Genomic DNA, 8694 nt, shown 5'->3' with positions numbered 1-8694 from the left:
TCAACTATCTAAAACTAAAATGTCGATAAATGCACCAAACCAAGGAGAAATGTGCACAGAGCGAAAAAGGACTGATTTTTATATAAAAATGTCTGAGTACAACAAATTAAACAAGTAGGTCTCCATAAAAACCTTTGTTAATAATTAATTTTAAAATATATGTAATATAAATCAAATCATATACAAATATTTTGAGAGAAATAAATCATACGGCACCTTCAAAACACAAGGTCTCTATTAAAACCTTTGTTAATAGTTAATTTTAAAATATATGTAATATAAATCAAATCATATACAAATATTTTGCGAGAAATAAATGATACGGCACCTACAAAACGACCTCCAAGTATTCTGATAAAAAATTTGACAACTTACTTTTTTTATAAAATTGATCGTTATTAGCATAGTTAAGATAAATCAAACCTTATATAGCAAATGAATTACATAATATTGAAGAAGATTGATTGGAGTTTCCTTCCAACTTTATCTTCCCTTCAAATAAAGTGTACTACCACAATTGGATCAACTTCTTTTACTCACAAAAAGGGAAATTCGAAGAAATAATGACAAAATGATCAACTTCTTTTACTCACAAAAAGGGAAATTCGAAGAAATAATGACAAAATGATCAACTTCTTTTACTCACAAAAAGGGAAATTCGAAGAAATAATGACAAAATGAAAAATATTTAGTGGATACATGTTTTCTCTTTTCCCTGAAAGACTTCATTCCGTTTCAAGGGCATTCAATACAGTGGAAAATTTTACTGACTTGGTAATTATTTTATTTTATTTATACTGGTAATGATAAAAAAGGGAGAATGAGTTTTCTTAAAGGAGAAGTTAAATAATGTTTTACTTTTAGGTAGCACCCACCTAATTCTTAAAATATGTATTTCTTTATTTTACCTCCCAATTATATTTTCTTTCAAATAAATAATAATATAAAAGTAACAATAGTTCAGGTAGAAAAACACAATGTGAAGAGTGTGTTAAGCTATAACAATAAGGAAAATAAGATATTTTTCTACTTATTCAGTAAATATATACTCATTTCCTCAAAATATTTGGGCAAAATAACATAGAATTCTCAAAACATAATACTATCCAAAAATATTTGTCGTTCGAAGAAAATATACATATAATATTGTACCAAAATTGAGTAGAGCACTGAAAAATACATGCGGTAAACTAAAACGTATAATGAAAATGTAATGTTGCTGAAAAATTTAAAAACCATGTATCGTCAAATATGAAAAGAACAAAAATCAACACACTAAAAGTCATAGTTTTTATGGGAGGCCATCTTCCATTTAATTTTATGGTCGACCTGTTGCACATGTCTCTCATGGTGAGCTTGGGAGGTTACAAAATGTGAGAAGCCATGGGAAGAGTTAAATTTAGTGGCTTGAGATTTTTCTTTTTTCTGTGACTTAGGCTTTTTCCTTTATTTTCTTGTGAAGAAGTAACCAACTGTGCCTTCTTTATATTATCATCTGTAATATTCTATGTTGTCCATACAACCTTCACAACAAACCAAAACTAATCCAGGTCCTCACTTCCCAAGCCCTTGAAAATAGGTAGCTTCATCGTGTTCGACATGTTGAATGGTGGCGGAGGTGGTGGTGGTGTGGGAAAAGTTGTATGCTGTGGGGGTGAAGGTGGAGGTGGCGTGGGTGGATGAGGTGTTTTCAGAAAACCCTACTTTATCAACTATAGAGTGCTTCGCAGTGAGGCCTGTAATGCTCCCTCATCGTCGCTCGAAGGAGGTTCTATCAATGGGATTTATTGAGGACGTACTCTCTCCTAGTTTCTAAAAAATTGTCCACTTGCGTAGATCCAAACATCAAGGCATTGGCATAACTCGCTTCTCAAACAAGAGAATTTTAATCCAAGTATTCAAGGATTTCAAATACTTACCACACGGTCCTTTGAAAAAACGTTGTTCTACTTCATTATAGTTGACTAAGGTATCAACCATGAATTCTGTCACAAATCCTCCTATGACTCGATCAAGCCAGTAATCGATAGTGCACACGATCTTATCTTTAGATATTTCCAACCTCTGCACTATCTTTGGGGTCCACACTATTGGACCGTCAAGCCTCCACCTTCCTTGGTCATCTGCCAACTTAGTGATCCACTTGTATAGTTCGATTGGGAAGGTGCAGAAGAAGATCACGTGTATCTCTATGTATAAGTATATGTCCAACCACTGTTCTTTTTTTAGGCGTGGATTTCTATTTTCTTGTACCGCGAATTCATGGATCTTTCTATCCAACCACTTCTCAATTTCTTTCTTTGTTGAATTCTAGTGATGCGACATCACACATCTCTTTATGTAGATCTCGGTCCCATCAATAGAACCATTTGTTGGTTTAGTGGGTCCTAACTCAGGTTTAGATTTAGTTGCGCTAAACAAATCCCTACACTATTGGCCCTTCCGGCATCAATCTGCGGAGAGCAAAATGAAGTCTCACCTGAAGCAATATTGGGGGATGTTGGAACCAAGTTTCTGCACGCAAATATTAGCGTGATGTCATTGTATGCCCTAAATCTTCCTTTGGACATATCGACAAGCCTTTATGGCTTATGGATATCACTCCTTTGATTAGCCTTTAGACCTCCGCAAAGGTCTGTGACTGTCTTTCATAGACCCTGAATAGGCAAGTCAACTAATTACATGCATCAAAGATTACTCTTAACCCAGTGATTACTTAGATTGGCTTAAGTGTTTGATAACTTTAACATACAACAAGATAATCTTCGCATAAATAGTTAATATTAATTGCGTTCAAGTAACAACATAAATCGTCTAAAGTCGCATATCAATACATCATTATTTCATAAACCCATCATTCATCACAGCATAAGTGCATTCATATAAAACAGAAGTAAAGAGATAAACACAAGAATTTCTACAATAATCTTCTTTATTAATATTCGGTTCAGCTTACAGACTCAAGACTTCCCTGCGCACTCAGCTACAGGGGTCCGCGCACTCAGCTGCTGACTCTACTCTAGGCCTCTGCGAACACAACTGTAGGGCCTTCCTTCTACTCTAAGACTTCTATGTTCTTCCTTCTATTGGCTCATTACATCCATCTTCATCCCTTTCTTCCTTAGATTCTCTAAGACTAACCTATTTATATAATCCCATGGTCCACAGACCATCGATAGATCCTCAAAAATCTGACTTGACTTACATAACGAAGGGTACAACCCTTTATGATTCTTGACTTATCTACGCACTCTACGACCACACTTTGTGGAGAATTTACATCAAATTAAAACAAAACTTGGGCTTTTGCCCCAAAATTTACCCTAGGGGACCCCATCCCAACAAAAGGGTTTTTCATGAATACTTCTATCTAAAGTATATCTTACGTTGTAAGGTCTATGTTTATGATATGATCTAAAATATCTTGTGTACCTTTTGATACAATGTTGGATCAGGATCATGAGACCTAAAATGACTTATCATTGTATGATCTAATAATTGTTGGGCTAGATCTGAATACTGACGCATGCTTTATCCTATAAATGTTATGATCTGGGTATGACTAAAGTCTAGAATAGTTTTGAAGTTTTAAGTTAGCATTTCTAGATCTATACCTTGGTTCACCTTGGTGAAGGTGCATATACATGTTTATTCGACTCTTCCAAGTAGTGTATGAAAATGAAAATCCTGTTATTCAGAAATGGCAGATCTATTTGATGAGTGATGTTGTTTTACTATTGTCTATCAATGATGCCTTCTTAGATTTGAAAGTAGAATTCAATGCATAAGGATATTGAGTCTGATTGATTGATTAATTAAGTGAGAAGGGTGATCTTTGCTGTTGTCTGTATGTATCTCCATAATTTGATAGCAGATCTTCAGAATGTTATTGGTTGATATAGTTTTGATTCAAAGTTTTTATGATTCACTAAATTTGTTGGTATACGTAGGTTTAGTTAAAGGAAGTAGCATATACACGCAGGTTGGCATCACTAAAGTAGCATATACATTCTGACATATGATTTTTGAGGTTGTAGTTGGTTCTGGATGATGATGCGGGCCTCTGGATTCAGCACAATGTTCTGGTGATAGTGATCTGACTGTTGAGATTGATTGATTGTTGGTTGATGTAGTTATTATTGAGTTTTAGTTTGAGCTTCAATGCTACTGATGGGTCCCATGTGAAATTTGATGAAATTTGATGAAATGTGGTCCCTCAAGGAAGAGAGAAGGTCGTAGCCTTCTGTAGGCCAGTTCCCATGTGCTAGTAAACATATCATCTAGTACAAGAGCTAGGTGTTGTAGCTCCCTTCCAGTAGAAGCTGGAGACCGAGAGAAGGTTGTAGCCTTCTGTAGGTGTGTGTCTACATACTAGTATCATTCTGCACCAGTACAAGATTGTGAACATATTTTCTTTATATTAGAAAGAATACAGAGATGACAACATCGGGTGGTTTTCCTCTCGCGTTGGGTTTCCACCTTAAATCTTGGTGTTCATGTGTGTTACTTATGTGTGGTGGTTTATTCTGTTATCACTGCACATAGTAACTGTTTAAGAAATTAGTGATGCATTGATTAAAGATCAACACATGATGAATTAACTGAATCATAAGTTCACTGGATATACGTTGGTTTCCTTAATAATAGTTTTGTGTACACATGAGTTCACTTCACTAAAGTAGCGTATATAAATTTGATTATGAAATGAAAAATTATTGAATTGTAAACACTGATTCATCACCCCTCTCAGTATTATTTCCAACAATTGGTATCAGAGCTAGTCCTTTAGAAGAAGCTTGGTCGCTTGAAGGGAGATCTCTCAAGATGAACAATCATGAAGGCATGGGATCTATCAAACCACCAATATTCAATGGAAACAACTTATTATATTGGAAGATAAGAACTAGATCCTATATTGGAGTTTATGTTTGGGAAATTGTCGAAGGAGAATACCAATTACCACTAGCAATACCCACAGATACAACAGAAAATAAGTTATATGAAACCAATTCCAAAGCCATCAATAATTTATTGGGAAGTCTTTTAGAATCAAAATTCTTCCAAGTCATGCAGCTCAAGACAGCCAAAGAAATATGGGACAAAATCTTTTACAGCTACGAAGGAGACTCCCAAGTAAAATGTGGTCAGCTCTAAACCCTCAAAATTCAGTATGAAACTCTCAAGATGCATAGTGATGAAAGTATTCCTAGTTAATTTTTACGACTATATGAGATTGTAAATCTTATGAAGAATCTGGGTGAAGAGAGAAAGGAGGCTACTTTAGTAAAGAAAATTTTGATATCTTTGTCTTTTAAATTTGAGTCAAAAGTATCCTCCATAGAAGAAAAGCAGGATCTTCAATCTATTACTATTGTTCAACTTCATGGAATTTTAATTGCCTTTGAAATGAGGAAAGGACGTCCATCAGATATTAGAGCAGTCACTTTCAAAGCTTCAACAAAGGGAAAAGAAAAGGAAGATCTTAATGAATCAGGATATATTTTAGAAGAAGATGAGGTAAACTTTTTAAAGAAGCTTCAACGAGGTTTTGGAAGATTCATAGGTAAGCTTCCATTCAAATGTTTTGCTTTTGGTAGAGTTCGCCATTATGCTACTAAATTTCCTCAAAAAGATAATCATGGAAAGGCATGGAAAGGGAAAGGAGTCTGAACAAGGTAATAGAAAATAGTTTGTTAATAGAAGAAGTTGTTACACTCATGATGATAGTGATGGATTGTCTAATAGTGATGAAGATAAATCTGAATAAGATTTTAAACTATTCATGTCTTATATGAATGATGATTTTATGAATGCCTTAGAAGAGGAAGATTTTCTTGAAGAAATCACTAAACTCAAAATCTGTTTGGAAGAAAAGAATATGGTCATAGACACTTTGACACATCAAGTCACTGAAAGAGAAAATCACAATGAAAAATTAGAATGTGAAGTAGTGGGTCTAAGAAAAGAACTAGAGAAGACAAAATCTCTTAGTCTTATATTTGCTAAAGGATTAGAAACTTTAGATGAAATCATGAAGGTTCAATGTTCTCCTCTTATAAATACCAGTCTTGGATATACTGAAGAAACATCCCAATCACAAAATCCGTCATCCATCACTAGAAATTATCTTAATGTAGCAAAGACTAGTGAACAGTGCATCAATCTTCAAAAAAACCTAAATGTACTCCTCAGGTAAATCATGCTCATTTTACTCCAATGGTGAACATCAATAGAAGCATAAACCAAAAGGTAAACAATACCAAAAGATTTTATGATCACATAAAATTCTTTAATGGACAATATTTTTCATGCCATAACAGGCATAAGGTTGCTCAATGTGTTGCTTACAAAACTAACATGACTAGGGAAGCATGAAAAAAAAGCAGCATGACAGGAATCAAGAAAAGTTCTTATAATAAATTTTCCCCTCTTGAAGATGAAAATGAATGTTCATTTTGCAATAACTTTTTTCATTAAGAATCTGAATGAAGGAGAAAATTTTGGCCAACAATTCAAAAGGAGAAAACATCATCAAATTCCAAGGAATGGATAAAGAAGGAATTTCAATCAGAAAGATTTGGCATAGCTTTGTTTGCAGAAGGACAACAAAATCAGTGGTACACTAATAGCGGATGCTCTAAACACATGACAGGTGATAAAGATAAACTCACTTCATATAATTCTTTAGAAAAGGAAAATAATGTCTCTTTTGGGAATGACACACCTACTATCATTAAGGGTAAAGTTTTTGTTTATCTGAAATAAAAGGTTAAAGCTAGAATTATTATGTATGTTGATGGTTTAAGCGTAACTTGTTGAGTGTTAGTCAAATGTGTGATCAATGAAATGAAGTTGTGTTTCAATCAAATGGATGTGTGGTGCATGAGCTTGATACAGGAAAGATCGTAATCAAGGGTACAAGAACTCCAATAAATTTATATATACTAAAAGGAGGTAAAAAACAATGTTATCTACGAAAAACAGAAGCGAACTCGCTATGGTATAAAAGATTGGGGAATCTAAGCTTTTCTCAAATAAGAAAAGCATGCAGGCTCAAGGAGGTTCATGATCTTCCAGATATCAACATCCCAGAAATACCATCTGCAAACCATGTCAAGTCGATCAACAAACCATAGTTCATTTCAATGACAAAGAAGGATTAGCGAGTAAGTCTCTCGAACTCATTCATAGTGATTTGTGTGGGCCAACAAGGAAAAGTTCACCTCATGGAGAAGAATACTTCATTTTGTTCATTGATGATTTTCCTAGAATGTGTTGGATAGGTTTACTAAAGCATAAAGATGAAGCATTTGAAAATTTTAAAGCCTTCAAAGCTTTAGTTGAAAATCAATCAAATCTAAAAATCAAATGTCTCAGATCTGATCGAGGAGGAGAATTCATATCAAATGAGTTATTTGATTTTTGTGAACAACATGGAATAAAAATACAGTTCTATGTTAGCAGAACTCCTCAACAAAATGACGCGGTGGAAAGAATGAACATAATAGTTCAAGAAATGGCAGGAGCTATGATTGATGAGTTTGGAACTCCTGCCACCTTCTGAGGTGAGGCTGCATATACTACCATAAATATTCTCAACAAAGCTAATGTTTAGGTAAATAGTGATCAAACTCCATATGAACTTTGGTATGGTAAGCCTCCTACTATAAAACAATAGAGAGCTTTTGGAAGCAAATGTTTCATCAAAAAAATTGATGAAAAACTTGGTAATTTTGAACCCAGAGCAGACTAAAGAATTCTTCTTGGTTATTCATCTAGAAGTAAAGGATACAAATGTTATAATAAGAGACTTCAAAAAATTGTTGAATGCATTCATGTAGTAATTGATGAAGCATGCAAAAATCCAAAGCATATGAAATCAACAAAGGAAGATGACAATGAGGAAGGAAACAAATGCTTTCCTGTATCAAATCAATATAATATAGAGGAAGAAACCAATGAAGCATCAGAAGAAGATACAACTGATCAGGAAAAGACTCAATCCTGGTATGTTCAAAAGAATCATAAAAAATCTCAAATTCTAGGAGAAAAAGGGTCTAGAGTACAAACAGGAAGAACTCTTGTAGGAACTTCCAGTTATCTAGCATCACTATCATCCATATAACCACATAATGTTAATATAACTATAAAAGATGAATGTTGGGTTAAGGCTATGGATGAAGAACTTAACCAAATTGAAAATAATGATACTTGGGAATTAGTTCCTAGATTGCATGGTAAAAATGTTGTCGGAACAAAATGGATATTCTAGAATAAGTTGAATGAAAATGGAGAGGTTATTAGAAACAAAGAAAGACTTGTTTGTAGAGGGTATGCTCAACAAGAAGGTATAGAATTTGAAGAAACTTTTGCACCTGTTTCGACTTGAAGCCATAATAATGTTTCTTCCTCTTTCAAGTTTTCAAAAATTCAAAGTGTATGAAATGGTTGTAAAATTTGCATTTCTTAATGGAGATTTAGAAGAAAAAGTTTATATTGAAAAACGAGAAGGGTTCATTCTAGGAAATGATGCAAAACTTGTATGCAAGCTCAAAAAGGCTCTATATGGACTGAAACAAGCTCCAAGGGTATGGTATTATCACCTTGAAAAATATCTACAACAATAAGGTTTCAGAAAAGGATCTACAGACAACAACTTATAAACAATGATTGAGAATGATAAACTACTAATTA

Source organism: Pinus tabuliformis, chromosome 2_1 (assembly GCF_031772625.1).
Source record: "Pinus tabuliformis cultivar Carrire ecotype Pingquan chromosome 2_1, CPIR1, whole genome shotgun sequence".
NCBI lineage: Eukaryota > Viridiplantae > Streptophyta > Pinopsida > Pinales > Pinaceae > Pinus > Pinus tabuliformis.
Note: the sequence above shows the minus strand (reverse complement) of the source record.